Source organism: Zalophus californianus, chromosome 12, assembly GCF_009762305.2.
Source record: "Zalophus californianus isolate mZalCal1 chromosome 12, mZalCal1.pri.v2, whole genome shotgun sequence".
In the NCBI taxonomy this organism is placed as follows: domain Eukaryota; kingdom Metazoa; phylum Chordata; class Mammalia; order Carnivora; family Otariidae; genus Zalophus; species Zalophus californianus.
In genome coordinates this window covers 102,309,355-102,331,194 of record NC_045606.1, presented here as the reverse complement: position 1 = coordinate 102,331,194, position 21,840 = coordinate 102,309,355, and the positions used below count along the sequence as shown (strand labels likewise).

At 48.5% G+C, this 21,840-nt stretch overlaps 1 protein-coding gene across 10 annotated transcripts in view; it reads right to left on the bottom strand.

Annotated features, from left to right (window-relative positions):
* ACTR3B (actin related protein 3B) overlaps positions 1-21,840 on the bottom strand; it is a 145,731-nt gene that overhangs the window by 1,728 nt on the left and 122,163 nt on the right. The gene's annotated exons all lie outside the window — the stretch shown is intronic.

The window sequence follows — 21,840 nt, the reverse complement described above, 5'->3', positions numbered from 1 at the left end:
CCACAGAAGTCAGGCTCAGCACTCCCCTGGAAAACAAAGGTGGGGCGCTATCCCCCCAGATGGTTACACTTCAAAGAGGTAGCTCCAGGTCTCTGAGAAAGACAGGCCTGAATTGTCAAACTAGCAAGAGGCTTCAAAAAGATTTACATCTCAGGTGGGCAGAGAAAGAGTTCACAAGTGTCTAAGTAAATGGTCTATGAAAAGGAAGGCAGGGCCAGTGACCAGGGAGGTGAAAGGGAAGCCTTGATCCCGAGGCGCCCACTCCCCATGAGCTGCGGGTGCCATGGGGCATCCCTCCCCTCTCCCATTTGTGCAGAAATGAGTGCTTCCCACTGCAGGATGTGAGAGCTTCCCCAGGGCAGAAAGCCAGGGCGCAGCTGACATCTCGGGGGAGCCCAGAACCCTGTGACCATGGCCATTGGCCCTGGCCGTGGCTGGACCCCGAGGCCTGGCCTGATGGGAGGAGAGGTCGCCCACAGAGGGTGTCTGACTCAGCCGGGCTTGATAAACTTGGCAATCGTTCACACTGCAGGGACACAGGAAACACGGCGCTAAAGCTGAATGTGGCAAAGCAAACAGGAGGCTGGAGAAATGCAGGGAGCTGCAGGGACGGTGGGCGGCACAGGAGGGAGAGGTGCTGAGCCTTCTCCCTGAGCCCCGCTGGTGCAAGACTGCCCCTGATGTCCCCCAGAGAGCCTGTCGTAGCCTCACCATGCAGAGGGAGGACCCCCGCGGGACAGGCCAGGGGCCCTCACCCTCTCGTCCGTGTGCATAGGTAGCCTGTAGATCAAAGACACGTTGGGAAAATAGAAATTAGATTTGCCTAGAAGGTGGTATAGTGTGGGGAGAGAGAATGAACACACACACACACACACACACACACACACACACACACACACACACCCCACGTAAGGGAAGGTCTTTGCTCGTCAGCTAACACAAACTGGGCCAAGGACTAATATTTTGCCGAGGACACTGTATTAAATGTGAGAACCCTATTAACACCATCCATATGAGAGGTCACAATGCTTTGCAAGTCAGATGAACAACCGCCTCTCAGTGTGTGATAGGAGAACAGGAAATTGCCACAACAAGCATTTTTTTCCTGTTAATTCTTCTACATGAAATAATTGATAACATGTCAAGCTCTCCCTTTAAAACATTCATCTTATGCATGTGCTTCTTGGTAAGATATTCGAGGCCTGTAGCAAAGCAATTATTTATTTTAACATTTGCATTTAAACCAAATGGTATTAAAATTCATCATGGCTCCATCCCTGATCAGACAAAACTGAGGGCAACTCTATCTCAGCCCGGGTTTCTGAAGCAATCGATCCTCCAAATAACGAGATACTCTGTGGCCAACACAAATTATAGCTGACTTTATTGTATTTGCCATTTAGATATGATTGTAACACCATTAACAAAACAAATGTCTCGCAGTATGACTTTCTGTCAACAGCGAAGTCAGCCTCAGGCAACAGTGGGCCAAGAAAATCCCCTTTGCTTTAAGGACACCAAGTCCATTTTGTTAGGTTACGGATTTGGGGGGCGGGGCAGGGGGGAGGGGGGTTCTAAATAAAGCAGCCATTCCTACAGGCCTGCCCACACACACAGTGTGCAGAGGGCCTCAGCTGCAAGAGGTCTTCACTCCCTTCCAGCAAAGGGAAGAAAGTGTTTCTAGAGTCCGCCTGAGCCCAGGAGCACTTTATATTCAAGGGAACACTCCCTGGGTGAACTTTAATTACTGGTGAAATATGACCCCGGCTAAGTCAAAGAGGATGACGATTCGTTCTTGTGGGACTCGAAGCAATACCCCAGGATCTCCCGAAGAACCAGTGATTCGCATATACTGTTTGTTTCTGTTCCGTTTCAACCCCAGAACAGTCTTCGGGAGGAGGGGCGGACAACCACAGCTCCTGCAGAAAACAAGCGACGTGGCGGCCGGTGTGTCGCTTTGTCGGATGATGACCCGGCCCTGCGGCGCTCCCCCCAGCCCCTGGGCCCCGTTTCCGTGGGAGACACTGGGGCCTCGCGCTCCCAGCAGGAGTTAGCCACGACCTTCCAACCACACACTGGCTTGGGCAGCTTCTGTTTTTTTCTCCAGCACGCTGGAACTGACCAGGGAGAACAAGGTAAAGGTATTCCATTAAGACGGCTAATGTTTTTCCCCCAGTGGGCCACAGTTATAACACCCGAAATGAGGATACCCACGCTGGCAGAACAAGCCCTGAGACCAGCCTCATGCCCATGAAATCCCAAGGTGCCACCTGGTTGGGGTGCCTGCCTCCTGGAAGGTCCCTTTGACCCAGCGTCACTCAAACTCCTCGGCCCCAAAGGCAGAGGAATGGTCATCAGACCTGCTCTGTGTGGAAAGGAGGAATCCGCCCAGCTCAGTGACGTCGGGGGCCAAATGGGCTCCTTTCCCTCTAGCCAAGCTGGAGAATCAAGCCTTCATTTCTCAGACCCTACTCACTCAGAATTTGTGTCCATTGATCTTGGTCTGGGCTGTAAAATATTAGCATTAATTTTTAAGTTAAATTTAAAACTTAGGGGGCGCCTGGGTGGCTCAGTCGGTTAAGCATCCAACTCGATCTCAGCGCAGGTCTTGATGTCAGCGTTGTGAGTTCAAGCCCTGAGTTGGGCTCCATGCTGGGTATGAAGCCTACTTAAAAAATAAATAAATAGGGGCGCCTGGGTGGCTCAGACAGTTAACTGTCTGCCTTCAGCTCAGGGCGTGATCCCGGGGTCCTGGGATCGAGCCCCGCATCGGGCTCCCTGCTCAGTGGGGAGCCTGCTTCTCCCTCTGCCTCTGCCTCTCCCCCTGCTTGTACTCTCTCTCTCTCTGTCAAATAAAAAATCTTAAAAAATAAAAATAAAAATAAATAAATAAAATCATATATATATATGTAACTTACCTTTGAGTTTTCTGGAAGTTTTAAGGATCATATTAATAAATGTAAAAGAAATGTTTGCTAAGAAATAGCATGAACAAGGGGCGCCTGAGTGGCTCAGTCGTTAAGCGTCTGCCTTCAGCTCAGGTCATGATCCCAGGGTCCTGGGATCGAGCCCCACATCAGGCTCCCTGCTCTGCGGGAAGCCTGCTTCTCCCTCTCCCACTCCCCCTGCTTGTGTTCCTGCTCTCGCTGTGTCTCTCTCTGTCAAATAAATAAAATCTTAAAAAAAAAAAAAAAAGAAATAGCATGAACAAGATTACAGTATGCACATTTAACCTAAATAAACAGGACGATTATTTTTGAATATAGAGAAGGGCCAGTTAATATACAATAGGCCAAAGTCAAATATGAATCATCATTAATGATTCATTCATTTGTTAAAACAGAGCCTTGGAGTTTGCATGATGAACAGAGGATATTTTGCGCGTCTCACTAGTGTTTTGTATGAACTCGAAGGTGGTGCAATAACAGCTGTTTAAATGACTGCTGTAACTCAGACTGCAAGACGCCGTCTGGCCTTACCCCAGTTAGTCAGGATAATAAGTCTCAGCCACATTTACATGTGCATCTGCCTAAAAGATGATGTTCCTCCGGGACCTTAGAACTTCGCTGAGACGTGCACGCACTTAGGAAAATTTGAGAACAGTAGCAAGCCTGTTAGTAGTTCAGGGACCCAAAGCTACTACAGAGCGGTGTGGGTCTGCGCAGCAAATGATAGGTCAGGGGGCCCACCGCACAGGGAGAAACCTTTGCACAGCGAGGAGTTTGGGAAAAATGGGAGGGCTCTGACGTGAGGAGGGGAGGTTGCACCAACAGGGGCCAAGACCACAGGGTGTCTCTGGGGCCATGATGGAAGGTAGACATTGGCTGGATCCGAGTGTTCATGCAACAGTGCCTTCACCCCAAACAGTTTTTGTGGTGCCTTTTCACAAAAGACATGAATACAAGGAAAATCCTTAAAATCGGGTAAAATGCCAAAATCAATTCGGGGCGCCTGGGTGGCTCAGTAATTAAGTGTCTGCCTTCGGCTCAGGTCATGATCCCAGGGTCCTGGGATCGAGCCCCGCATCGGGCTCCCTGCTCAGCGGGGAGTCTGCTTCTCCCTCTGCCACTCCCCCTGCTTGTGTTCCCTCTCTCGCTGTGTCTCTCTCTGTCAATTAAATAAATAAATAAAATCTTTAAAAAAATAAATAAAATGCTAAAATCGACTCAATGAAAATAGAAAAGTAAAATAATTTTACGGCTTAGGAAATCTAATTTTTTAAAGATTTTATTTATTTATTTGACAGATACACAGAGATACATTTCCCACTTTCCTCCGGCAGAAGCTTCTCGTGGGGAAAACACCCGATTCCATCATTTTCTTCTCAACCCTTCTCCCTGAGGACACACGGGGGCTCCTCAGCTCTGCAGGGACAGGACCCAGGCACCCAGGCCGGGAGACGGAGGGTGGCCCCGCTTCCCCCACATCCCCAGCCCACCCCAGCCTCCCACCTGCACCGCCCCCAGGACAAAACAAGTGGAAAGCAGGGCAGGGCAGCGGGACGTCTTTGGCCCAAAGCGTCCGCAAACCAGCCAGAGAGGGAGGGGGCTGGGTCTCGTGTAACAGAAGAAGCCGATCAGGGTGGGTGTGTAGAGCCAGCACGGTGCAGGAAAATCACCAATTGCCAAATGGCCCTCTAAAACTGCGTAGACCCGCAGCATATTCAACACCAATACACCACCTGGCACGAAGCGCAGCACAGCCGCTGCCCTCCGCTGGACCAGGACCCAGCAAGCGGCTTCCGTGGGGACCAGGGGAGTGACGGCCGCTCTCGGCCACGCGCCGGCTGGGTCTGCAGGCTCTGGGCGCTCACTCGCTGGGGGCCTCCCCTCGCAAGGGGTGGTGGCAGGTAAGACGACCGGCCCCAGCCGTACCAGGGGCATCCCTACGACCTTGAGCCCTTGCGCTGAGGAGGAAACCCCCCAGTCCATCAGGCGCGCGTCCTGCCAGCACACCCAGCCCCGGGGCGGGGGGACCCTGCTGGCAGCTCTTCTACCTCACTCGTGCTCTGAACTGCCCTCATCTCAGGGAGGAGACCCCAGCTTCTCGCTCCGGAAAACGCTCACCGGGAATTTTATTCTCTCTCTAGCCATCTCAGAAATTAAACTTGAGGGTCTGACAGGCCCTCGGGTGTGGCATATCGGTATGGCCCCCAGCATACCGACCCCCAGCATTTGAGTCACATACGTGTGTGTGAGCCCCTCACTCTGCCCAATTGTCCTCCTTCCTCTGGGTTTTACTTGAATTTGGCAGGTCTGGTAACACCACGTGTGCCCAGATGGGTACCACCATCTCCCAAGTTCTATGTGCCCTGCCCAGGGTTGGATGCAGGTGTGAAGGTCCTGGCTCTTTCTCATAGACAGTCGTGGAGCAGAGGGAGAGCTCCTGTATGGGGAAGGGGCTCACCCACCCCAGGCTGGAAACCCCCCCTTCAGGTGCTAGCACTTTAAGATGCTCCATGGGAAGCAGGTGTGGCCTGCAGGGGGCTCACTGAGGACACATACCTGAGCCTGGGATGGAGACCACACAGTCACTACTTTGTTGATGCCAAAAAAAAAAATAGCTATTTGTTACAGGGGTTGCTTGAGAATTGCTGCAATATATAATTTGCTGCTGTTGGTCCTCAAAAACTCATAGAGGCAATTTATCAATCAAAACCATTTGCCCATGAGTATTGCTTTCATTTGTCATGGTGCGGGCAGCTTTTGAGTTTCTGAGATGTCTCCCACTTACACACACTTATGATTCTGTAACTCTGGTCCTGGGTGTGGAATGCTTTCCCTCCTGACCACCTCCGAGTCTTCGGCTGAGCTTTGGGCAAAGGGGAGTGAAAACACACACACTCGGGCTTAACGAGACACTAGCTCCTGGTGACACCAAGCACTTCCTGAGAAACAGCTGCCAACACATTGTCTGGACCTGGCATTCCGTGGACGAGTTGCTGTGATCGATCGCTGCCTTGCGTGGCGCCAACTAGGAGCCCCCAGCCACTGATCGAGTGCAGATGGCCAGACGACAGGAGGACGCGATTCACTACTCCCAGAATGCCGGCTCCTGGGAACAGGTGAAGAGTCAACATAAGCCGGCACATAGATGGTGACTGTTGACAGGGAGGCACAGCCCACGGGCACAGGGGACCAGTCTCCTCACAGATCAGGGAGCTGAGACCCAGAGGGTGAAACTTCTGCTGGTGATAGCCGGTGGAGCCAGGCACATGGTGTGTTTCCAGGCTGCTTTGTGTTTCCAGTTGTCAACGTTGGTGAACGTAGGCTCTGACCTCAGGCCACTGGAGAAAGGCAGGTACCCACCCAGGGATGCCAGCAGGGACTCTGTTCCCCTGAAGCCTTGGAGCATAAAGGACCCTCTGGTAAGGACCTTCAGCTGCCTTCCGTCTCAGTGTGTGTCAGAAACAAGTCTCCCCATGGGCCCCAAAGCACTAGAACCAGAATCGCTAATCCTGCATTGAGAAAACATCTCAGATGCCAGAAAATCACCATGAAACTTGGAGGTCCACGTGGGGTTTCCTAGGGTAATTTAAGAGCCAGCTACTTGAGGAAGGGGAAATGGACAGCTCCCTGCCTTGCGAGGCTTCTCTAGATAGCGCTGCCCTTTTATTCAGCTACTGTCTAAGAGGTGGGGGCAAGGCCAAGGGCACAGCATGAGGAAGACCACCTGCTCCCAAATCACCCAATGGCAAGCACCAGTGCACGTATGAGGGGCTCAGAAACACATATGTGTTTCTTTCACGGGGCTAGTGAGTAGTCAGGCTTCTCCAGAAAAAACAGAACCAACAGAAGAGAGACAGAGACAGGCAGAGAGACAGAGACAGAGAGAGGGAGAGGGACAGAGAGAGAGAGGGAGAGAGAGAGAGAGAGGGAGAGAGACAGAGACAGAGAGAGGGAGAGGGACAGAGACAGAGAGAGGGAGAGGGACAGAGACAGAGAGAGGGAGAGACAGAGAGACAGAGAGGAGAGAGAGAGGGGAGGGGAGTGTATTTTGGGAATTGGCTCGTGCAGTCAGGGAAGCTGAGAAGTCCCCAGTCTGCCACCTGCGAGCCAAGAACTGGGAAAGCCAGTGGTTGGTATGAATCAGGATGAGTCTGAAGACCCAACATCTAGGAGCTCCCAGGTCTGAGGGCAGGAGATGGCTATCCTAGCTCAAGAACAGAGGAAAACTTTGCTCTTCCTTTGCCATTTTGCCCCATTTGGGCCCTCGGTGGATCACACAGCCATGAGGGAGGATCTCATAACTCAGTCTACTGAATCCAGTGCCAATCTCTTCTGGAAACGCCCTCACAGACACACCCAGAAATTACATGTTACCAGCTATCTGGGCAGGCATCCCTTGGTCGACACATAAAATTAACTATCACAATGTGTCAATTAACCTTATTGTAACAGTCATTTCACAGTATATATGTGTATCAAACCATCACATTGTGCACCTTAAACTGGCACAATGTTATATGTCAATTACATCTCCAAAAAGTCGGGGGGAGGGGAATTAAACACCACAGCTCCTATTCCATTTCCACTTTTCTTGGGAGTCAAAAAACTCAATCGTGGTCCCAGGCGTGATAATGCCTAACTGTGTGGCCTCGGGAAAGTCACTTCACCTCTCTGAAAAGTTCAAGGGTTGGGCTCGGGTAGGAGTCACAGGTGAATGTCCTCGGGCTGGATAAGAGCAGCACTGTGTGAAGAAAGCAAAGTGTAAGATCAAAGGAATGGTGGGGCCTGGGGTAAACAGGAGAGCCTACAGGAGCATCTAAAAATATTCCAAAGAAAGGTAAGTGCAACCCACAAGAAACACTCCTACCCGCTACAAATCAGCACCCCCAGAACTGCATGGTCTCTGAAGGTTGCCATACATAAAATTTCTCAGCTCTAAGATCTGTATGAGGTAAGGCAGATTATTCCCCAAAGACATGTTTCAATCAGGATATATTTGGTGGTCTGAAATACAAATCCACACAGCTATCTCCAGGAAAGGGGGGCTTATAATGCAGTACTAGGTTCCAGAAATCACAAGAGAAGCTGAATAGGGCCAGGGTCCTCTCCAGAGACCCCAGGGAAAGGATCCCGTGAACCTTCAGCTTCATGCCTCACCACTGATGGGACGGGTTACCCTACAACGGTTGGCTTCTTCTCTATCCCTCTATCTTCCGCTCAGTCTCTAAGTGCCCACCTTCAGATTCCAAAGGGAGGATTCTTTGGACCTCTCCTAGACCGGGTGCCTGGCCTTGGCCAAGCAGCCATGACCAAGGAGGACTAGGTCACACGGTTCAATCACAGCTCTGCAAGAACTGCTCTTATGAGACCGTGGGTGGGAGTAAGCAACAGAGCGTCCCAATACAAGGTCAAAAGGGAAAGTATTGATTTTCCCAATGATGTTTTCTCCTGAGCGTTTCAGATAGTCCCTCTCTAATGGCACCATCCTCCTGCTAGTTCATGGATAAAATCCCTCCTGCTGCCTTCTTGGTAGCTTTGCTTCCTACCAGCGTCGTAAGGAGCTCCCTGCCCTGTGCCCTCCCTGGCACCTGTCGGCTGGGTGGGAAGGGAGCCCAGAAGCCGAGCGTGTGGCTAGGACATCCTCCTGTGACCAGGAGGGAAGAGATGCAGAGCAGCTTTGCCTCCACGTCATTCATTCTCGGCACATATGAGATGTCGTGGGGCTTTATGAGTGCTAAATCAGTTTTATTGGCCATATGATTTGATTGATCTTGTTAGTCTTGACAAGAAATCAATTGGAAAAAAATATATGTACCTTCCCGGAATGGGCTCTCCATCTTAAGGTAAAAGAACAATCTAACAAGCGTGGAGGAAGATCCAGGGAGCAGCCTTGATAAATATGACCAAGCCCAAGGCCCTGGGAAGACGCTGCTCTCTGGTCTCCAAAGCCAGGAGGAAATGAGGAGAGAGATACATTTAAAGGGATCCGGTAAGTTCAGGCATGTCACCTCCAGATGGGTCTCAGAGCTTCAGAAAAGACCCCCAGCTGTGTGCCCACACATGCCTCAGGCTCCCACCACGACATCACAGGGGAAGAGCCCTTACGGAGACCACTAACATGCTGGAAGGGGAAGACTGTCTTGGGTCCAAATCATCCTGACTCTGCCATTCTCTAGCTGAGAGACTTTTCCTTCTCTGCCCCTCAATGTGCTTATCTATTAAGCAGGGGTTAACAGGACCGTCCGCACAAGCCCACCGTGAAGAAGGGCGAGGCTGGTGTGAGCAGAGCATGCGCCGAGCACCCACGCTGCGCTCCACACCTGGGGGCCAAGGTACGCCCCTTACTTCCTGTGACCTCTGGCTCTAAAGGCAAATCTGGTGCTGGGTCAACAAAGGGCAAAATGCCTCGGGCTACAAAAGCCAACAGACCCGGGTTCGGATATTGATTCCGACAACATCCCCAGCTGTGAGGTCTTTGTTTCTTTGTCTGAGGAAGGACCCGGCACCAGAATCCCTTGTAGTGCTGGATGAAAGTGTAGCATGCACAGGGTGGCTTAAACACCAGAAATTGGCTTCTTCAAGAAAATGGCAAATAGCCAATGAGGCTGGTGCCGTGGGAGGGCATGGAGGGCCCAGGGCCCTGGAATGGGAGGCTCTGGCCGCAGGACCCAGGGTCATGGCCTTGGCCATGGTTGTGGGCGTGGGCGAGGCCACAGAGCTCACCGAGGCAAGGCTGAGGCAAGGAAGGGACCCCCATCCCCCAGCTGGGCCGCCTGGTCAAGGACATGAAGATCAAGTCCCTGGAGAAGAGCGATCTCTTCTCCCTGCCCATCAGGGAATCTGAGATCATTGATTCTTTCCTGGGGGCATCCCTCAGGGATGAGGTTTTGAAGAGTCTGCCGGTGCAAAAGCAGACCTCTGCTGGCCATCGGACCAGGCTCAAGGCCCTCGTTGCCGTCGGAGACAACAATGGACACATCGGTCTGGGTGGTCAGTGCTCCAAGAGGCAGCCACTGCCTTCGGTGGGGCCATGATCCTGGCCACACTTTCCAGCATCCTGTGCGGCGAGCCTACCGGGGGAACAAGAGCGACAAGCCCCACACTGTCCCGTGCAAGGTGACCGGCCGCTGTGTCTCTGTGCCAGAGCATCTCGTCCCTGCCTCCCGAGGCCCTGGCATACGGGTGATGGCAGTCTGACAACCGCTGCCCCTCGGCCAGGGACTGTACTGTCCCGCCGGGTGACTTTGCCAAGGCCACTCTGATGCCGTTCCCAAGACCCACAGCTGTCTCACCGCTGGAGATATCTCTGGAAAGAGACCGTGTCCACCACGTCACCCTATCAGGAATTCACCAACAGCTTGTAAAGACCCACACCCGAGTCCCCGTGCGGATGACCAGGCTCCAGCTGTGGCCACCAGTTAGTCTTACACAAGAAAAATAAAGTGAATTCAAGCCAGCTTTTTTTTTTAATTTTATTATGTTATGTTAGTCACCATACAATACATCATTAGTTTGTGATGTGGTGATCCACGATCCATTGTTTTCATATAACACCCCCTGCTCCATGCAGTACGTGCCCTCCTTAGTACCCATCACCAGGCTAACCCATCCCCCCTGCCCCCCTAACACCACCAGTTTGTTTCTCAGAGTCCATAGTCTCTCATGGTTCGTCTCTCCCTCCGATTACCCCCCTTCATTTTTCCCTTCCTTCTCCTAATGTCCTCCATGGTATTCCTTCAGTTCCACAAATAAGTGAAACCATATGATAACTGACTTTCTCTGCTTGACTTATTTCACTTAACATAATCTCCTCCAGTCTCATCCATGTTGATGTACAAGTTGGGTATTCATCCTTTCTGATGGCTGAGTGATATTCCATTGTATATACGGACCACATCTTCTTTATCCATTCGTCTGGTGAAGGGCATCTCGGCTCTTTCCACAGTTTGGCTATTGCGGACATTGCTGCTATGAACATTGGGGTGCATATGGCCCTTCTTTGCACTACATCTGTGTCTTTGGGGTAAATACCCAGTAGTGCAATTGCTGGGTCATAGGGTAGCTCTATTTTTAAATTTTTGAGGAACCTCCACACTGTTTTCCAAAGTGGCTGTACCAACTTGCATTCCCACCAACAGTGTAAGAGGTGCCGTGGGAGGGCGTGGAGGGCCCAGGGCCTTTCTCCACAACCTCTCCAACATTTGTTGCTTCTTGCCCTGTCCGTTTTTGCCATTCTAACTGGTGTAAGGTGGTATCTCAGTGTGGTTTTGATTTGAATTTCCCTGATGGCTAATGATGATGAACATTTTTTCATGTGTCTGTTAGCCATTTGTATGTCTTCTTCAGAGAAGTGTCTTTTCATATCTTTTGCCCACTTTTTGACTTGATTATTTGTTTTTGGGGGGTTGAGTTTGAGAAGTTCTTTATAGATCTTGGATACCAGCCCTTTATCTGTAGTGTCATTTGCAAGTATCTTCTCCCATTCTGTGGGTTGCCTCTTTGTTTTGTTGACTGTTTCCTTTGCTGTGCAGAAGCTTTTTATCTTGATGAAGTCCCAAAAGTTCATTTTTGCTTTTGTTTCACTAGCTTTTGGAGATGTATCTTGAAAGAAGTTGCTGTGGGATGTCAAAGAGGTTACTGCCTATGTTCTCCTCTAGCATTTTGATGGATTCCTGTCTCACATTGAGGTCTTTCATCCACTTTGAGTTTATCTTTGTGAATGGTGTTAGAGAATAGTCGAGTTTCATTCTTCTGCATGTGGCTGTCCAATTTTCCCAGCACCATTTATTGAAGAGACTTTTTTCCATTGCATGTTTTTTCCTGCTTTGTCAAAGATTATTTGACCATAGAGTTGAGGGTCCATATCTGGGCTCTCTATTCTGTTCCATCGGTCTATATGTCTGTTTTTGTGCCAGTACCATACTGTCTTGGTGATCACAGCTTTGTAATGCAGCTTGAAATCAGGCAACGTGATGCCCCCAGCTTTGTTTTTCTTTTTCAACATTTCCTTGGCGATTCGGGGTCTTTTCTGATTCCATACAAATTTTAGGATTGTTTGTTCCAGCACTTAGAAAAATGTCATTGGAATTTTGATCGGGATGGCTTTGAAGGTATAGATTGTTCTGGGTAGCATAGACATCTTAACAATGTTTATTCTTCCGATCCATGAGCATGGAATATTTTTCCAACTTTTTGTGTCTTCTTCAGTTTCTTTCATGAGTGTTCTGTAGTTCCTAGAGTATAGAGCCTTTACCTCTTTGGTTAGGTTTTTTCTGAGGTATCTTATGGTTTTTTGATGCTATTGTAAATGGAATCGTTTCTCTAATTTCTCTTTCTACAGTTGCATTGTTAGTGTATAAGAAAGCAGCTGATTTCTGTGCATTGATTTTGTATCCTGCCACATTACTGAAGTGCTCTGAGTTCTAGTAATTTGGGGGTGGAGTCTTTTGGGTTTTCCACATAAAGTATCATGTCGTCTGCGAAAAGAGAGAGTTTGACTTCTTCTTTGCCAATTTGAATACATTTTATTTCTTTTTGTTGTCTGATTGCTGTTGCTAGGACATCTAGTACTATGTTGAACAATAGTGGCAAGAGTGGGCATCCATGACGTGTTCCTGATCTTAAGGGAAAGGCTCTCAGCTTTTCCCCATTGAGGATGATATTTGCTGTGGGTTTTTCATAGATGGATTTTATGAAGTTGAGGAATGTTCCCTCTATCCCTATATTCCGAAGAGTTTTAATCAGGAAAGGATGTTGTATTTTGTCAAATGCTTTTTCTGCATCAATTGAGAGGACCATATGGTTCTTCTCTCTTCTCTTATTAATGTGTTCTATCACATTGATTGATTTGCGAATGTTGAACCACCCTAGCATCCCGGGGATAAATCCCACTTGGTCGTGGTGGATGATCCTTTTAATGTATTGTTGGATCCTATTAGCTAGGATTTTGTTGAGGATTTTGGAATCCATATTCATCTGGGGTATCGGTCTGAAATTCTCCTTTTTGATGGGGTCTTTGCCTGGTTTGGGGATTAAGGTAATGCTGGCCTCATAGAATGAGTTTGGAAGTTTTCCTTCTGTTTCTATTTCTTGAAACAGCTTCAGTAGAATAGGTGTTATTTCTTCTTTGAATGTTTGGTAGAATTCCCCAGGGAATCCATCAGGCCCTGGACTCTTGTTTTTTGGGAGGTTTTTGATCACTGCTTCAATCTCATTACTGGTTGTTGGCCTATTCAGGTTGTCAATTTCTTCCTGTTTCAGTCTTGGCAGCTTATAGGTTTCCAGGAAGGCCTCCATTTCATCCAGATTGCTCAGTTTATTGGCATATAGTTGTTGATAATAATTTCTAATAATTGTTTCTATTTCCTTGGTGTTAGTCATGATCTCTCCCCTTTCATTCATAATTTTATTAATTTAGGTTCTTTCTCTTTTCTTTTGGATAAATCTGGCCAGTGGTTTATCGATCTTTTAATTCTTTCAAAGAACCAACTTCTAGTTTCGTTGATCTGGTCTACTGTGTTTCTGGTTTCTAATTCATTGATCTCTGCTTTAATTTTAATTATTTCTCTTCTAATGCGTGGCTTAGGCATTATTTGTTGCTTTTTCTCTAGTTCTTTAAGGTGTAGAGTTAGTTGGTGAATTCGGGATTTTTCTATTTTTTTGAGTGAGGCTTGAATGGCTATGTATTTCCCCCTTAGGACCGTCTTTGCAGTATCCCATAGGTTGTGGACCGATGTGTTTTCGTTCTCATTGGTTTCCATGAATTGTTTAAGTTCTTCTTTGATTTCCCGGTTGACCCAAACATTCTTGAGCAGAGTGGTCTTTAGCTTCCAAGTGTTTGAATTTCTGCCAAAGTTTTTCCTGTGATTGAGTTCCAGTTTTAAAGCATTGTGGTCTGAGAATATCCAGGGAATAATCTCAATATTTTGGTATCGGTTGAGACCTGATTTGTGACCCAGTATGTGGTCTATTCTGGAGAAAGTTCCATGTGCGCTCGAGAAGAATGAGTATTCTGTTGTTTTAGGGTGGAATGTTCTGTAAATATCTACGAGGTCCATCTAATCCAGTGTATCATTCAAAGCTCTTATTTCCTTGTTGATTTTCTGCTTAGATGATCTGTCCATTGCTGTGAATGGAGTATTGAGGTCTCCTACAATTAACGTATTGTTATCAATTAACAGTTGGCTTATGTAGATGGCTGCTCCCATGTTGGGGGCATAGATATTTACAATTGTTAGATCTTCTTGTTGGATAGACCCTTTAAGAATGATACAGTGTCCTTCTGTGTCTCTAATTACAGACTTTAGTTTAAAATCCAATTTGTCTGATATAAGAGTTGCTACCCCAGCTTTCTTTTGAGGTCCGCTGGCATGGAAGATGGATCTCCACCCCTTCACTTTCAGTCTGGATGTATCTTTAGGTTCAAAATGAGTCTCTTGTAGGCAGCATATGGATGGGTCCTGTCTTTTTATCCAATCTGCAACCCTGTGCTGCTTTATGGGAGCATTTAGGCCATTCACGTTGAGTGATTATTGAAAGATATGAATTAATTGTCATCATGTTGCCTGTGAAGACGTTGTTTTTATAGATTGTCCCTGTAAATTTCTGTTGTATATCACTCTTGGGGTCTTTCTCTCTTTATAGAACCCCCTCCCTTAATATTTCTTGCAGGGCCGGCTTAGCGGTCACATATTCTTTCAGTTTCTGCTGGTCGTGGAAGCTCTGCCTCTCTCCATCCATTCTAAATGAAATCCTTGCTGGATAAAGTATTCTTGGCTGCATGTTCTTCTCATTTAGTACCCTGAATATGTCTTGCTGGACCTTTCTGGCTTGCCAGGTCTCTGTGGATAGGTCTGACGTTATTCTGATGTTCCTCCCTGTGTACGTAAGGAATCTCTTCCCCCTAACTGCCCTTAAGATGGTTTCCTTGGTTCTAAGATTTGCGAGTTTTACTATTACATGCCGGGGCATTGGCCTGTTTTCCTTGAACTTGGGAGGGGTCCTCTCTGCCTCTAGGATGCGAATGTTTGTTTCATTCCCCAGATTAGGGGATTAGGGAAGTTCTCAGCTACGATTTGCTCAAATACATCTTCTAGTCCTCTCTCTCCACTCCCTCCGGGATTCCAATTATTCTGACATTGGAATGCTTCATGGTGTCACTTATTTCTCTGATTCTATTTTCATGGATTCTGAGTTGTTTTTCCCTGGCCTCCTCTTTTCCCTTTTTATCTATTATATTGTCTTCCAGGTCGCTTATTCGTTCTTCTGCCTCACTTACCCTAGCTGTTAGATTATCTTGATTGGATTGGATCTCATTGATAGCATTTTTAAGTTCTGCCAATTCAGCTTTCATTTCTGCCCTTGGAGACTCTATGTTGCCATTAACTGATTTCTCCATTCTAGCCATTGTCTTCACAATTGCTAGCCTGAACTCCATCTCCGACATCTTGGTTATATGTGTCCATTTGTAAATCTGCAGTGTAAGTCATAATCTCTGAGTCTTTTCTATTTTGGGGGCTCCTCCTCCTAGTCATTCTGTTGATGGGTCATTCATTTCATTCCCTCAAACTTCTGTTTGAGGGAATGTATAGAGTCCAAATTATTGACCAGAACCCAAGCAAGATGCACCTGTTTTCTAGGGACCTTAGGGTTGCTGGCCTCTTGTTTTCCCAGCCTGTCTTCTGGGGGAGGGGCCTGCTGTGCTGTTGCTCAGGCAACCCTGTTTGGGCGGAGTTGCCCTGCTCCCCCCCCCCCCCCCCCCCCCCCCCCGTGGCTGGGGACGGGCTCAGTGGGAATCAGTTTTGGGGGCCTTTGTTCTCTTGCAGCTTTCCCTGGCGGCTTTCCGCATCTCTTCCGCAAATCAGAGCAGAAGAGACCGTTTCCAACCCTCTGCCTCAGAGCAGAGAGACCACAGTCTGTTCTTCAGGGAGCTCTCCAGGCCACACTGTCTCCGTTTCTGTCCGAGCTGCTATAACCTGCGGCATCCTGGGTTGTGCGCCCCTCCGCAGCGCCCCCAGTCCTGCCTCCAGGTCGGGGCATGTCTCTGCCCCTTGTGCTTCTAAAACCGCCAGCCGCCCCCAGTTCGCACACGCGACCCCGCCGCTCTGGGTTTCCACCCCAGGGGCTGCCCTAAAGTCCTTTCCCCACCGCTACTGGTCTGCGAGTCTGTGCCCCGTCCCTAGCGCAGGAGGCTGTCGCTCACCGGCGGTGCAGGATCCCCACGGCCAGGCTCCCTCCTGCTGCCGTTTATCCTCCGATATCTGCCCGCGGAATCAGGGCTCCCCGCTTCGTACCTTGAAACCAACTGCCTGCGATACTCTGTTTGTAGAGATCCAGATCTTCTTACATCCCAGGCTGGTTTTGTGGGTGCTCAGAGTGGTCTGGTAGATACCCAGCTCAATTCCAGGGACCAGTTGGAATAGGGTCCCCTACTTCTCTGCCATCTTTCCTAGTCTCTCTCAAGCCAGTTTTTTAAAAAAAATCAGAAATTGGCTTTCCCACAGTTCTGGAAGCTGGAAGTCCAAGATCAAGGAGCTGGCCAGTTTGGTTTCTAGGGAGAGCTGTCCTCCTGGTTTTCAGACATCCACCCCCTCGCTCTGTCCTCACGGAGGATGGAGAGCCAGCGAGCTCCTGTCTCTTCTCATAAGCCCACTAATCCTGTCAGATCAGGGCACCACCTTTTTTTATCTGATTTATCCTTAATTGCTTCTATAAAAGCCCTATCTCCAAACAGTCACCACATGGGGGCAAATTCTAGTCAACACATGAATTTGGGAAGAACACAATTCAGTACACAGCAAGTGCTTATTAAAAACACAGATTGCTGGGACCCATCCTGGGCCTGCTGAATCGGAGCCTCTAGAGATGGGACCCGGGAAGGTGAATTCTTAACAAGCCTCTTCTGCCTGAGCCCCTTCCTGCGTGTTGCAGGCGGGCTGCCCCGTCCCCCTCGTGACGTCTCCTCATGCCCTTTGTGAGCACTGAATTACCGAAGGGGCCCTTGGAAGACCCCAACGCACCAGCAGCACATGTGTGTTGGTGCACCTGCTCTGCTCCCTCTTCCAACCTGGGCCTCCTCAGGCTGCTGCCGGGGAGCCCCTGTGGGCTTCAGAATAAGTCACAGGGAGCTTTCAGAGACCCCCTAGTTTCAGAGGAGAAATATGGGAAGAAATCAAAAAGCTCCGGGACAGTAGAAGGCAGGGCCAGCCTGCAGACCCCCATCACCCCTACGACCTCCAAGACTCTGCCGTACTTACTGTTTTTTTCTCACTTTGAATCATTTCGGTCAGACTTTAGGAATTCACCCACCTTAGGTCCTTTGTGCAGGTAAGGAAACAGACTAAGAGATTCTGGTTTAAAAATCAATATGCCATTTGCCACAAAGTCTCTAGTAGCAAAATTCAGACTGAAATGAGAGAGTGGTATTTCCAGAATGGAAATACATAGGAAATTCCAAGGTTTAGTCAATTACACAGTTTGTGAATTGAGTGATCAGAGGTGGGGACGCGAAAACGTGACCGTTGAGTGGTTTCTTACAAAACCGAAGGTACTCGTCACACAGTCCAGGAATCGTGCTCCGCATCACGTTTGGTCACCAGCTGCTGCTGATCAGATGTGCTGCTACGTGTTCCTGCAGGCTCAGCTCATACCCTGGGGAGATGAGGCCCCTCCATTGGCCTGAGAATCAGGAGAGCCCGACCCTCCAGAAACACAAAGAAGCCGGGCCGGCTGCTCTCTACACCTCCCTCCATCTCTTGCCTCCGTCGTCCTCAGCAAATGGCCAGGTTCGGCAGTGTGCACAGACCTCCAGCCTGGAGCAGATCCCGCCTGGTGTATGCACACACGCACACATGCTCACACACCAACTCTTACACACACAAACTCACGAACAGAAGCACACACACACGTCCCTCTGGGAGTTAAACTTGCTGAAGGTGAATACCAAGTGCTCTGGGAGAAGCAAGATCTTTAAAGAGAAACTCCAAGAAACTCCTAGAAAGGGTTTTCCACTCCCCACCCCCACAAACACCCCCACACAAAATGGTGTTTGGAGATTAGAGAAAGGGGTAACATAAGCTGAATTTATAGTGAAAATACAGTCAGACTGGCTCCCCCATGGCAACCAGCCTCCTGCCCCCACGCTTTGCAGCCAGCAAGGGAAGCCCCCGCACCCTCCTCCTCCTCCTCTGTCCCCAGAGACCTCTGCACGGGGAGGGCTTCTCGGCTTGTGCTGGCCTCCATCGCCGACTGACTCACAGATGGGGAGCTGCCCCCCACTAGCATGAGCAGCCTCCCCCCTTCCAGGGCCCCAGGGAGCAGGCCCACACGCAGCTACGGCCTGTTCCGGTGGCAGCCCCGGCTGAGTTTACCAGACCGTACGGTGGATGTAATTTTCAGTCAGTGTGCTCCGTCCCAAAGACATTTTTCACTGACGGTATATTTCAGTCAAGGGGTGGTCACCGATTAGTATATTAGTGCTATGGATCTAAATCAGTTGCTGTGTGTCTGGGTGAGGTGGTGATATGTCAGGCTCAATAGGTACTCTATCTGGTTCAGTGGGTGAAATATGTGAGTCAGCTTGATGAATCTGGTTTAGCAGGTGATCTACTTCTATTTCCAGCCAGTAATTATGTTTTAATGCGTGATATATCCTTTTCTGGATGAGGTGTATTAAATCCCCGATAACCGTGTATTTATTTCACCATGTTATGTATGCACACAGCCATTAATATACATTTCAATGTTTAATGCATCCACTCTGCCAGGCCATAGATCCCTGACTCTTTCTGAAGTTTAGAACTCAATGGCACCTCATAAAACGCCACTTCATTAAGAATCAACAGGGATAACCCAACCAGAAAAATTTTTTATTGATGAAGGTTGAGCAGAGAGATATCAAGTTCACTAATCACTTCTCACGGGGGAACAAGACAATGAAATCTTTATTGGAAAATTCTGTGTGTCAGGAACGCACTCCATCTTGTCAGGGGCAGTGCGGCCAGGAAAATATACAGCCCGATGTGAGTGCGCCGCGGGAAGAAGCCCTACCCGAATGCCATCTCAGCAGTTTCCAGGGCCTCTGTGGCAAATGGCTTTGACGTTTTCTTTCCTGAGTGGCTTCTCTTCGTCAGGAAGTCTCTCATTGCAACCCCTCTGGAAGCCCTTGAGAGCTCGGAGGGCCGGACCCCCAGCACGCACCGCTCCCCGGAAGCCAGGGTGAACCCTTGCAGCTGGGGCCACTCTGCCACCAGGACCAGGCCTGGCCGGCCTCCCAGCATCAGGGGCAGCAGGTCCCCTCCCTGAAGGGGGACAGGGTGGCCATCCCCACGCCCCCCACCAGGTGCACACACCATCAGTGCCTCTCAGGGGGCTCCCTCCAGGAAGTTCTCCAGCATCCCACTTCCTTGACCTTCATAGTCTACAAAGAACGCTATGAACACTCTGTTGGGGTTAGGATTTAGGTCAAGGTCAAGCAAACTCCTGGTGGGTGAGGCAAGTTTAAGCACCCCAATTGCCCTTCCTGAGCATTTTCCCAGGATGCTATGTAGATTTAGAATCATAATCTTTAATAGCTGAGCAATATCTCAACCATCGTAAATCAGAGGAGCTAGATTTTGCTGGAATTACAGTCAGTTTCAAACTCTCTCGATGAGGTTTACTTTGTGCTGCGGGTCTGGAGTCTGCAGGTGGCTGTCCCCAATGGATGGCCCACTCATGCCCAGCGTGGCCCAGGGGATGACGTCAGGGTCGCTGCAGAGCGGGACGAGCACGTGGAGAACCAGCAGCTTTTACCTGCTCCCCCAAGTGACACACGCCCCTTCTGCTCCCAGACCAGTGGCGGGAGTCAGTCACGGCCGTTGGGCCAGTAAACATCTTCCACGTGTCCAGGAAGGGAGGAAGCACAGGAAGTACCGTGAGCCCTGACAGTAGGGAAGCTACGTTGAATTTACCGAAAGTGAATTATTCACTCTCATTGCTGACCTTTATTTCCAAGAGCCAGACTTCTGTGAATCAAACTCCCCAGTCCCTATAGGGGCTCTCAGTTACTGAAATCGTTGATCTCAAACACGGATGATCATCAGAGCCACTGGGGGTGAAATGCAGCAGGTCTTGGGTGGAACCTAGGAATCAGCATTTTTGAAGGTTCGGGTGATTCTGTTAACCAGCCAGGTTGGGGTCTGTGACTTAAGTCACAGGTGATTTTCAAGGCAATGGTGACTGATGGCCCCAATTTCCAATGATCTGTGGCAGGGGTTCCAAGCTCAGGGCTGTGGGTCCTCGCTGAGAGTGTGGAGAATAATTACAAGGCACCCACAAATCTGTACTAACCAAGCACTGGTTGAACACTGAATAACTAGTACCGACTGTGCACCCAATTTGGGGGGAAATGTGATGCTGTTGTGATTCATAAAATAGAGATGCACTCAATACATTCCCAAAGACTGTATATTTCTGGTTTTATGAGTTGTCTCAAGGTAGAGTATGTCAGTCAGGGCCCCAGAAGGAAATGAATGGTACATTCAGAGGACGTGACTGGAGAGTTTAATGAAAAGACCATTAATTCACGGAAATCAAGAGTGTAGACTGGAGTCATTTCTTCACTAAACATTTCATAGAATTCAATAGTAGTGCCATCTGGGTCTGGGGCTGTCTTTGCTGGAAAGTTCTAATATTAACTTTCACTGCTTTAATAGTAGGTAATGCATTGTGTTCTGTGTATCCTTTTGTCAGTTTTGCTGAGTTGTCATTCCTTCTAGGAACTCATTATGTTTCATGTATATATATTCAAGTGTGTTGGCATGAAGTTTCTCTCATCATTAATTAGAACATCAGCTGTAGATAGTTTAAACATTCTCTTGATCGGGTTGTGAAAGTACTTTTATTAATACTCACTCACTGGAAGTTCTTGTCAGAAACAGACACTGGATTTTGTCAGATGCTCTCTCTGCATCTGTTGAGATCATCGTATTTTTTCTTTTGTAATTTGTTAACACGGTGGATTATGCCAATTTTTGAATGTCAGATCAACCTCACATTCCTGGGATAAATCCTTCTTGGCCATGATGCATTTATACACACACACGTACACACACACGTACACATTATATACATATATATGTGCATATTTTTGTAAAGATTTACTTATTTATTTGAGAGAGAAAGAGAGTGGAGGGAGGGGCAGAGGGGTAGAATCTTCGAGCAGACTCCCTGCTGAGTATAGAGACCGATATAGGGCTCAATCCTGCAGCTCACAAGATCATGACCTGAGCAAAAACCAAGAGTTGGACACTTAACCAACCGAGCCACCTAGGTGCTCCAATCTGTATGTATTCTTTTAAGTAGGCTCCAGGGCCAGCGTGGAGCCCAGCTCAGGGCCGAAACTCACAAGCCTGAGATTAAGACCTGAGCTGAGATCAAGAGTTGAACACCTAACCCACGGAGCCATCTAGACCCTTCTATATTTATATATATTTTTAGATTCAAGTTGCTAAAATTTTGTTAAGAATATGTGCCTCTAAGCTCAGGGTGGATAGTGATCTGTGGTTTTATCTTCTTGTACTGTCTTTTTTCTGGTGCAGGTATCAATGTAACGCTGGCCTTAGGGAACGAATTGGAGAGTATTCTCTCCTCTTTAGTTTTCTGGAAGTTTGCACAGAATTGATAGTATGTCTTCCTTAAATTTTGGTAGAATTCACCAGTAAAGCTGTAGTTTTCTTTATGAAAAGGTTTTTCATTATAAATTCATTTTTCTCATAGATGTAGGAACACTAAGCGTATCTGTTCCTCCTTGCATGGGTTTGACTGGTTGTCTTTCAAGGGGTTTGCTTGTTTTATCTAAGTTGTAGAATATTTTGGCATAAACTATTCATAATATTCTCTTATCCCTTTAATG